The sequence below is a fragment of the Amblyraja radiata genome, chromosome 20 (genome assembly GCF_010909765.2).
Source record: "Amblyraja radiata isolate CabotCenter1 chromosome 20, sAmbRad1.1.pri, whole genome shotgun sequence".
Classification (NCBI taxonomy): Eukaryota; Metazoa; Chordata; class Chondrichthyes; order Rajiformes; family Rajidae; genus Amblyraja; species Amblyraja radiata.
In genome coordinates this window covers 11,995,534-12,007,469 of record NC_045975.1, presented here as the reverse complement: position 1 = coordinate 12,007,469, position 11,936 = coordinate 11,995,534, and the positions used below count along the sequence as shown (strand labels likewise).

General features: G+C 43.0%; 1 long non-coding RNA gene across 1 annotated transcript; it reads right to left on the bottom strand.

Moving 5' to 3' along the window:
* Positions 1–1,491: 1,491 nt before the first annotated feature.
* LOC116984440 lies at positions 1,492–4,405 on the bottom strand. The gene is made up of 3 exons (XR_004415020.1): positions 4,343–4,405; positions 2,506–2,621; positions 1,492–1,609 (listed from the first exon to the last, which is right to left on the bottom strand). It is a non-coding gene; the product is annotated as an uncharacterized LOC116984440 (long non-coding RNA).
* Positions 4,406–11,936: the final 7,531 nt, after the last annotated feature.

Below are 11,936 nucleotides of genomic sequence, written 5' to 3'. Positions count from 1 at the left end.
TGGAGCCGAACAGGAAAGACCATTTCTTGAATTGGAGGAAGCAAGGGTATAGAAACTAGCAAAAATGCCAGGGGAAGAGGAGAAATTATTTTTCACTCTGCAAATTATGACCTAGGTTATATTCCCTTAAAAAGTGGTAAAAAAGACTCAATGATAATATATATATTTTTAAACAATTCAAAGGCGCATGTCAAAGAGGAAAGGGAGGAGCATTAAATGGATAAATCGTTCAGAGCTAGTACAAGCTGAATTCTGTAATTCCACATGGTTCTTCAGATTCTATCAAGTAACAGTGGGGGCAGAATTGCTGCCTTACAGCGCCAGAGACCCATGTTCAATCCTGACTGTAGGTGCTGTTTGTGTGGAGTTTGCAACTTCTCCCTGTTACTGCGTAGGTTTTCTCCAGGTATTCTGGTTTCCTCCCACATCCCAAAGACGTGAGGGTTTGTAGGCTATTTGGATTGGTTAAAATTATAATTTGTCCCTCGTGTGTAGGATTGCGCTAGTGTACGGGATGATTGCTGGTCGGCGCAGACTCAGTAGGACGAAGGGCCCGTTTCCACGCTGTATCTCTAAAGTCTAAAGTAACTAACGTGTTTCTTTTAACAACCTTGGAAGAATAAGATGTCATTAGGGGCTGATGATATGCCAAATGGGAGCCTATTGAACTGAAACAATCCCAAATGCGTGTTGATAGTCAGTTTGGATTTAGATTCTCCCTAAACTAATCTAATCTAAAACAAAGCAAATGAAAGCCGTTCAGCCATTCGCAACAGAATGTCCTCCTTTAACCAGACGGATTCTCCTTCGTCAAGGAGTTGAATAATTTGTGGCTCTACGACACCACCCTACGAAAATTGACTGCCGTGTTTGCTACCATCATCGACACTTCAAACGTTGTTTGCTGGCCAAAGCATCAAGGGATAATCCCATTTGATCGTATGGCACAATAGAAATGCAACTGATATCCCAGTTCAAGTAGAACCAAACCTTAGCTCAGCCATTTCTTTACCCAGAGGGTGGTGAATCTGTGGAATTCTTTGCCAGGTTTATGTGTCTATCTTCAGTTTAAACCAGCAACTGCAGTTCCTTTACACAAGAGAATGAAGGATCTCTAACCAAATAACCCTTCCATTCTCTCTCTCCCCGTCTCTCCCCCACCCTAGTCCTCTTGCTAATTTCACCATTTATATTCCTTCATTAGCACCTCATCCCCAGCCAACAATGGACCATTGTCAGCTCCCCCCCCCCCCCCCCCCCCCCCCCCCCCCCCACCCCGAGTCATCGATGCAGGCTCTGCTTTATTCTGGACCTCCCCATACGTCTAATTTCCCCCTCCCTGACTCTCGGTCTGATGAAGGGTCTTGATCCGAAACAACACCTATTCGTTTCTTCAGAGATGCTGCCTGACCTGCTGACTAGAGCATTTTGTGCCTATCTTCGGTGTAAATCAGCATCCCCAGTTCCTTCTTACCCATACTATACACACACCATTTTGTGCCTCGACGTATTGTGGCCAGTTCACATTTAGGTGTAACTGGTCGTCCTCCTCTTCATAGTCAATCTCCACATCTTTCTGCTCCAGCAGCAGCTTCTGAGCAGATACAAGCTGGGTAGAAATAAGTTTAGTGTCAATTAAAGCCAAGGGATTTCTAGTGGTCTGTGAAATAGCCACCATTCAAATTCTAGATTAAATATTTTTGCTTTATGACTGTACAGGCAGGTAAGACTAGTGTAGATGGGGCAGGTACACAAAATTGCTGGAGAAACTCAGCGGGTGCAGCAGCATCTATGGAGCGAAGGAAATAGGCGACGTTTCGGGCCGAAACCCTTCTTCAGACTGATGGGGCATGTTGGTCAATGTGGGCAAGTTGGGCTGAAGGGCCTGTTTCTGAGCAGTATGACTCTCTAAATAATTTTAGCATGCATTATACTTTTAATGTGCCACTGCTGACAGCTCCATTCTACCACAACTATTTTATGATTGAATTTTCCTGCAGGCTCACATCTATCCCATGTCATTTACTCTTCAGAAAGAGGTTCTACACGGAATGGAGTGAGTAGTGAAATGTAGGGAACTTTTATCTTGTCTATTTTTATAGTTTCTAATCTTTATACTTGCTTTTAAGATCTATACACACTGTGTGTGCTCTGTGTGTGCTCGCAGAAATCTGTGTTGTAGGACTGCTTATCAGTACATTGTCCTGTTTGTATGTTGAGCCACGTCAAAGAAGACAGACAATAAAGTTTTCTGAATCTGAATCTGAAGCACTCCTTCATACAGTTGAGCCCAGATTAAAAATATACAATGTACATAACTAACTATGTAAATAAAAGTTAAAAATTGGTTCCTATAATGCTTCAACAACTCACGGTATATCATACCATCAATACCATCAATTTTCCTTTTTTGAAAAGATGAAGTCATTTCATTCCAGGTAAATGGCAAACAGATCAATATTCAGTTAATCGTCATCAGGTGCAAGGGACTTATATTTGGGGTACCTGTACATTGTCCAGCTCCTCTTGGATCTGCTCGATTTTAGACAGGAACGAAGCTTCCATTGACAAAGACCTGTCCTCTGATCTTACAGCCTCTTGGTACAGAAGCGTCACTTGTTCTTTAAGAAAGAGAAAGGAAAAAACACCCATAATGATCTGATATTTGTTGCAAAAAAAGCAATACCTCCACAGTTTGCAATTTTTTCCACTGCAGTTAATGGCAATCAGTGAAAATCATATGTTCTACTAATTACTGGCATTTGAAATCATAAAATATCCTTGAAATGCTACAATTCATTAAGGTTGAAGATTGCTCAGACACAATGGTAATTCCATTTACATATTTATCCAATGATAAATTCCTTAACTATCACTAGTGAGAAATGATTAGAAGCTTGAATAACGCTCCACAGAAAATGTGTCTCCTCAACATTTTGGAAATTAAGGTATAAAGTTACTTAATCCCAAAACAAATGAAATTATCATTCTCCACTGGCTCCATTAAAACCCTTATTTATTTTAAATTATTCCAAATGAATATCCTCTTCTGCTGCTGAATATAGTCTCTCTACCTTGTCCCTGGTTTCACCCTCACTTCCGTAAACTGTCATGCAAACACAGCTCAAGTCTCACAGAGATAAGACATTCATGGAGTTAATGAAGTGTCATGGTTGCTCTGTGGTCTTCTCATTTAAAAGCTATTTGAAATTAAAATACTTTGATGTACCATTTCCGGCAAGTGCATTGTGAATGGTAAAATGTCTTCAAATGATTTTATTTAGAGATACAGCGTGGAAACAGGCCCTTCGACCCACTGTGTCTGTGCCGACCAATGATCCTCGCACACTAACACGATCCTACACACACTAGGGATAATTTACCATTAACCCAAGTCAATTAACCTACAAACCTGTATGTCTATGGAGTGTGAGGATACCGGAGCACCTGGACGAAAACCCACATGGAGAACATACAAACTCCGTACAGACAAACACCACAGTCAGGATCAAACCCAGGTCTCTGGCGCTGAACGGCAGCAACTCTACCGCTGCGCCACCAGGCCGCCCTTCACGATGTCATGTTTTAACTATCGGCATCCTCTCAAAATTAAAATTCAGTGATAGCGATGTTTAAAGGATTCAAGAAGAGAATGTTTTGAAAAGCATCTGTACGAATCTGTCCAAATGACTACTGTGTGTTCCTGTCAGCCATTTGGCAGACTCTCACAAATGCTTCTCAAATAATTATTTTCTTGAATCCTTTAAACATCACTATCTTCTGATCAAGGAATCTGACCAGAATACCTGAATGAAAAAAACTTAGATTACACGCTACTTTTCCTGATCACTGAATGTACCAACCCATTTACCAACCAATGAAGTATATTTTTAAGTGTGATCAGTGATAAAATATGGGAATTACAGCAATCAATTTACATACACAAAATCTCACGAGGTTACAGGGACCAGATAATTACACGGCAAAACAAAAATGAAGTGATGTTTTGTCATAAAATCCACTCCATTCCTCTAATGCTAGAATATTTTAGGGCAAACCTACTCCCTACCACGAGACGACAGATGTACAAATCTGCGGTAGGACCATTTATGGCCAAAAATATTAACAGGTCAACTTTGAGTAATTACCTTCCAGTCGTTAATCTTCCATTCGGTGAAATAATTTAAAGAACCAGTTGCCTGTTCTGCAAGGGGTGCACAGAACTTGGCGTGAGGTCTTAAAAGTTGGAGATCTTTGTGAAGTTGTAAACAGCACTGATCTTTATGTGATGTTTCTTGTGCATGTTTCTCCCTGATTTTACGGAGCCGAGTGCTATGTTTACCTTTGAGATTTGTTAAATCAGCCTTGTGAGTCTCCCTCAAATCTCGGACCTTGATATGAGTGGCGTAATCTTCAGCCAGAAGCTTGTTGTCCAGATTCTCATTCTCGTCCTCAAGCTTCCTTAATTCTTCAGCCAACTCCTAAAAAAATTAAAAAGAAGCCAAATTAAACGAAAAAGACTTTCGGGAGCCTGTTCCACTTAGGCGTTTTGTCAGGCGTCTGTCAAGTTGCCGGCAGTCACCTGATAAACCGGTGACTGGAACGGCGACTGTCAGAGTGGAACACACACACACACAGACAGACAGACAGACAGACACACACATCGCTTCCTTTCCAGCCCATTATGCAGGCGGGAGACAGGGCAAGCAGGGGAGGAACTGTCTGAGTGAAATTCACATGGTGCAAAGCCAAGGTGATAGACACACGCCGCGATGAACAGGAAGGTTGGCGCTCTAATTAAGAAGGTTAAAGCCCATGGACAGTAAGTCCTTTAAAAGGGGGGGGGGGGGAGAAGGGGGAAAAAGGAGTGGAGCCAACTTTTAAGAAGCCAGAGATCCACGGTTGTGAAGCTCGGTGGACATTAACATTACCGGTCAGTTTTCTTTGGTTCTGAAAATTCCTGTTTACGTTTTTTTTCCCAATGAAATTCACCGGTCTGCACCGGCTATAACCTACGAGAACCTTCGACCTCCTGGCAACCCATTAGGACCTATGGCACGAGAATTCTCGCTACTCTCCATGTTGAAAATATTGCGGCGACCATAAGGATGCCGCGACGAGTTCTCAGAATGCGGGAACTCCTCACGTCCATGAAGGCGACTTTCCAACAACCACCTGCGAACATGTGGCGACCATGTGACGACTGCATAGTCTCCTGCAGTCGCCTAAAAAGTCACCTGTGGGACAGTCCCATTAAGCTTAGAATAATGCAGCTTTCTAAAGTAACATTAAATGAATGAAATGAATAAGCCAAGCAGATAAGCAAGAACAATTGCTGTCAAAATGGATTTGTCAAGTAGTCATCAAAATTAAAAGTTATCATAAGGTCACGTGATAGAAGCAGAATTAGGCCAATTGGCCCATCAAGTCTCCTGCGCCATCCAATCATCTATCTCTTCCTCCTGTTCTACTCCCTTCATCTCTGACACCGTACTAAACATGAATCTATCTATCTCTGCCTTAAAAATATCCACTGACGTCCTACACAGCCTTCTGTGGCAATGAATTCTACAGATTCACCATCCTCTGACTAAAGAAATTCCTCCTCATCTCCTTCCTAAAGGACATCCTTTAATTCTGATGCTATGACCTCTAGTCCTAGACTCTCCCACTAGTGGATGGGAAAATGAAGAACAATATAGTCAATAGTGACACTGTTGCATTATAATCGAGAGTTCATGTGCTGTTGGCATCTTAAATATCAGATCTCTTCTGATCTTGGTCACGGCTGAGAAAAATTGGTGGCACAGATCAGCAATGCCAACAACCTGTCATAACCAGAATGACAATGCTGCAAGGCTCCACATAAACTGTAATTCTGCACTATAACAGATCACAAAAGGGTTGATGGGCTGATTTAGAAAAAAAGAATGGGATGATTTATACAAAAGAAAAGCCTCAATTCTTTTTCATATTTAGATTTATTTCCAAGAGGCTCCCTGCTATTTTTATTTCACTGCCACTTACAACAGAATCCCTTAGCTTGTTGCAGAGACCTCACAATCACAATCACAATCAGTTTTATTCGTCACATAAAGTGCAAGTGAAATGAATCTGCCAGCAGCGGTACAATGATAAAGAACACACAAAAACACACTAAAAATGTAACACAAACATCACTGTGGTGGAAGGCACAGAAATTGGCCAGTCCTCCTCTATTTTCCCCCGTGGTTGGGACCTCAACCCTCCGCGGGCGTCCAGATATGCAAACAAGGTAAAAAGTCCAGGCAAGTCCTGAATCGCTGCCTCCCCACCAGAGAACGCAGGCCGGCGGTCGGAGATTTAAAGTTCGCGCCGCAGCCAGAAGCACCGCAGACTGCAGGGCCGGCGGTCAGAGCTCCTCTCCAGGGATCCCCGCTCCTGATGGTAAGTCCCCGCCGCGCCCGCGGTAGAAGTAGGCCATGGGCCGGCAGTTGGAGCTCTTCTTCCCCCGGATCCCCACGAGGGATTCCCAGGGTGCGGACGCAGCGCCGGCTGGAGCTCTGCAGACCGCGGCTTCAGCAAAACGGAGCGCTCCCCTCCGGCGAGCCCTGGTGAGCACTCACCCGCACCACGCCCGCCGCTGAAGTAATAGAGATTACGCTGTAATAGAAGTAATACACCGCCCTGTAATAGAGATTCACACAGCAACAAACAATGATTTCCTTACCATTAGCACACAATTTTTCCTTTCCAGCTTTTTCTGCAGTACTTCCACATGTTCTGTTGTTTCCCGCAGTTCCTCTTCCTTTTCCCAGAGTTTTTCGTTCAAGTCTTCCAGCAACTAAGGAAGTTAACAAGTGATTAATACCTCCTAACAGTGATAAAAACTGGGCAACATAGAATGGAAATCACACACACGCAACATTTGTAATTCAAGTGCACCAATAGTTAGGTCTTCAATTCCGCCTTGGTATTAAGACATTAAAATTAAAATTATCATTAATGAAATCAGGGGATGAAATCATTAATTTGCATTCAATGGTTTAATGGTCCTTTATTGTCACGTGTACTGAGGTACAGTGAAATTTGATTTACCACACAGTAATACCAAAAAAGCAACAAGATACAAAACGACATAAAGATTAAACATAAATAGCCATCACAGCGGCGTGTGAGAATCTCTAGGGCACACGGGATAAGCGGAGACCCACAGCCATCAGTTCAATATCCAGGCCACACACACGCTCCTTCACCGACTGCTGTACTCTCGCTGCAGTCCGTGCAGTCCCTGTCAGCCCAAAGTCAGAAAGCTGTCCACACTCGCACCTTCTCCAGGATCACTGCACTCACGGCAATCCCTCCGAGTCCCCACCAGGGCAGGCAGTTCGTCCATCGTGTTTTCCGGCGACCACATATTCCCCACTGCGATGGAAGGTGAACAACTTTTACCATCTTCCTCCTTTTCTCCCGCGGTCGGGGCAATCGAAACACCTGCCGCCGGGGGGATCGAAGATCACGCAGTCGGCAATCAAAGCCCCCACAACGGAGCGATCAAGGCTCCCGCAATCGGGGCGGTCGAAGATCCCGCAGTTGGAGCTCCCAACGTTGATCCTTCTTCTTCTTCTTGCGTATGGCGTGCACAGCCTAAAGTTGGAGGACAACTTGTTCTATTTGATCTTATTTGATTGTGCACGCCGGGTTGATTGCATTAGTCGAAACAGGGCGGACAAAGTGAAGCTTGCAATCATCCACCCGCGACGTTGATCCCTAACAAAGCTACCTCCAGCTCCACGATGTTAGGCCACAATGCTGGCGGAGATGCAATACGGAAAAAGTTGCACCTCCTTCGAGGGAAGAGATAAAAAAAGTTTTGTTTCCTCCACCCCCCACATAATACAAAACTAAAGATACGCTAACAAATACAAATAAAACAGAATAAAAACAACCAAAAGGAGAAAATGACGAGAGGCTGTATGTGGAGGCTGCCACTTACGGCGCCACCCGGTGGTCTTTAGTCACCCATTTACTTGAAACTGCTGACTATCATTACAAAATTGCATACAGTGAAATGTCAAAAAGGACAAAGAACTTGTCTGCTTGTTTCATCAACGGTAATATCAAGCGGAAATACATTTCTAATGGTTCACTGATCAAAAACGTTTGAAATGCAAGCATTAAAATCCATGTACAAGATGGTGTGGATGAGGGATATTCACAGGACTACTATAGCTCACAGATATGTACCTCCTCAAGGGAGCAGTACCTAAGTTAGACACAAAGTCCAAGGATAATTCAACAGGTCAGGCAACATCTTTAGAAAAAAACGATGGATGTTTCAGGTCAGGATCCTTATTCAACTGAGTTACTCCAGCACTTCTATCTTTGGTATAAACCAGCACCTGCAGTTGTTTGTTTTCACATTCTGCAGGAATACCGATTCAGTCCATCAGGTCTGTTCTGCCTTTCATTAAGATCATCACTGACCTAATGTATACATTATAATATTTGCAATATTTTGGACTGATTTTTCAGGCTTTAAAGTGAAATCCAACTGCAGAAATGCAAACACAAAGTACACAGATCACTGTAATAGCTCACTCAGTGAGGGTAACAAATATTCAACTGGAATTGATGTTCCTTAAGGTGTTCATCTCTCACGTGTAGCTGGGTCTCTTTGTCCGGATATTGGTCTATGAGCTGCACTATCAGCTGTTCATACTGAGCCAGCTGCTCAGATAAACCAGCCACCAAATACTTACCTGTAGTAGACCTGCAGCTCAGTGCCTGCAGAATAATTGGTCACTATTAATAACTGCATCATAGTGAATCAGACTTTAGAGAAAACAGTATTGAAATATTCAGTGACTCGAGAAGTGCATTAATGTGGAATGCATGGAAGCCAATGCATTTTTTTAAATTGCAACGCAACTGCTGCAAAATTCAGTCACTTTGGAGACTCTACGTAATTGGCCTCATGTATTTTAACATGCTCAAAGGCTTTCCCACAATGAATTCTCATATTGAGGGGGGAAAAAATTGGACCCTTCTTCAAATTTGTCGTGGTCTTTTCTTGCTTCCAGATCCACCCCCTACAATCAGTCTAAAGAAGGGTCCCAACCTGAAACTTCACCCATCCTTTTTCACCCAAGCCACTGAGTTTAGTTTAGTTTAGTTCAGATTAGTTTAGAGATACCCCACTTTGGCCCACCCTGTGCATTAACACTATCCTACACACAAGGGACAATTTACAGTTATACTTAGCCAATTAACCTACAAACCAGTGCGTATTTGGAGTTTGTGAGGACACCTGAGATCCCGGAAAAAATCCACGCAGGTCACGGGGAGAACTTGCAAACTCTGTACAGACAAGCACCTGTAGTCAGGATCGAACCCGGTTCCCTGGCACTGTAAGGCAGCAACTCTACCGTTGCACCACCATTACTCTAGCAGTGTGACCATTTTTTATATAAACCAGCATCTGCGTTTCTTTGTATCTGGGATGCAAGTCTGATTTGCTAGTAATACTGGGAAAAGGGGAAGTGTCCTGGAGAGCCACACACGCGAGGTGGGAGTGACCCTAGGAGCCGCGCGGGCCCAATCCACCCACCGAACAAACGCGCCGCCGACCGGAACGTGCACCGGTTGGCTAGACTCGCCCCACAGGCCTCCCAGGGGACCGAGGTGAAGCTGGATGGCGAGGTCTGCCTGGGCTGAGGGAGCCTAAGCAGCGGTGGTGATGGAAGCCTCAGCAGCAACGGGAGCTTCGGCGGTGGCGGGAGCCTCAGCGGCAACGGGAGCCTCAGCGGCAGTGGGGCTTCACGATCGACCCGCAATCATCGTTCAATGAGAGTAGGGGGGGGTAGGGGAATAGGGGAAGACAATGGGGACCGGGCGTGAGGGGACTGCCGTGAAGAACAATGGGACTCCGGCGATAATACAAATACAAATTTTGTAAATGCAATGCAACAACAGGAAATTACAAAAATACTTACCTCCGCTGATGCAAGGGGCTTTTCATTTCCACAAATGCAACTCCACATGATTCTAATTTAATGTGGCTGCAAAATAACCAAAATAATAATTAAATAGAATTGGTACAGAGCAGACAAGCAGAGAAGATTAGTTTAACCGGGCATCATCCGTGGCACGGACATAGTGGGCCAAAGGGCCTATTCCTGTGCTGTACTGTTCTATGGTCTATGCACTTGAGTTTACGTTTAGTTTGTTGTCACGTGTACCGAGGTACAGTGTAAAGCTTTTGTTGCGTGCAGACCAGTCAGCAGAAGGAAAATACACGTTTGCAATCGACCCATTTACAGCGCAAGATAAACCCAGCAAAGTCTGATCAAGGATAGTCCAAGGGTCATCAAAGATAATAGTTCAGTACTAATGATGCGAATGATGAGATTAGCAGATGGCAGAGGGGTCCAATTGAAGAAAGTGACACCCAATGCAAAGAAGATCAGTGGCAGATAATAAAGAGACATTACAGTGAATGGAGAGGAGGAATTTCTTTAATCAGAGGGTGGTGAATCTGTCTAATTCATTGCCACTGAAGGATGTGGAGGCCAAGTCAATGGATATTTTATGGCGGAGATTGATAGATTCTTGATTAGTGCGGGTGTCAGACGTTATGGGGGAGAAGGCAACAAGTATGAAGGCAGCTGGGCTCTAAAATTAAGGTAGTTCCAATGTGTTAAATGATCATACATCTAAATTCTTTACAATCAATAAGCAGAGCAGGATTAAGGGCTCAAAGATGCCCCAATAATGCTCAATATTGGGGAGTTGCAATAATGGACAATGCAATGCAATACACAAAATATTTCTGCGACAGTTTCTTTTGGAAGCAGGGTCAAATTTCACTTGACTTTTGGTCATTGAACATGTACATGGTTTCACTTTGATGAACGTAGCATTCAATGAACACATAATATCAACACATAGTTTTAGGGTAATATTTCTCTACCCAATGGAAAGCTAGCATATTACAAAACAAAATGGTTAAAATAGGAAATATCCTGAGCACACTAGATGCAACAATGGAAATAAAACTGTGGCAACTGAATGGTGTAACATGTATGGATCACAAGCCAAAGGAGCTGCCATTTAAAACAGAGGTGTGCAAGAATTTCCTCTCTCAGTGGATGATGAATCTCTGGATTTTTCTATCCTGGATGATTGTCGAGGTTAGATCACATGAGGTATTCAAACGCAAGGTAGATCAATCAAATCATGTTATCAATTAGGTCCACTTAATATAAATAATGTTCACAAAATCCACATTGCATCCAATTCACACGAATAAAATAACCATTACAGCAGAACTACCTGTATCAAATCATACACAAACGTCCCAAATTACCTTAATTTCACAGATTACATCACCTCACAAAATGGTGCAAAAACAGCAAATTACAAGTTAAGACACAGATTAAAGTTGCATCTCAATGTAATTAGTTTAACATCATATTCCATAACTGTGACACAGTTGATCAGCTTATTTACAACGACTGTTGCTAAAACTGGCTCTACTTGTGAGGAAAGTTTGCCATCCTGCACTGCACAAAAGTGGAACACAGCTTGATATCCAATTGCAAACTTGAGCCTTACAGCACCTCCTATCAGCTGTTATTTAATTCTACAACTATGGCCAAAGTTTTCCTTTGCCGATATTGGACTTATCTGTATTTCATCCCATTTCCATTTCCATGTGCAAGGACACAAACAAATTGCTTTTTCCATGAGCACTTTCCATTTTTCAGCATTCCAATAATTTTGAATTATTGTCATTGCTAGGATACAGGAAAACAAACCAGCTAATTTGGACATGGCAAAGTTCCCCCAATAACCAGATAAAATATTCTGGTGAAGTTGGTTTCTGTTTAAGTATTAGGCATCAAAAATCCCTGTTATTCATCAAATAGTACCATTGAATGTAAAACGACAGATTA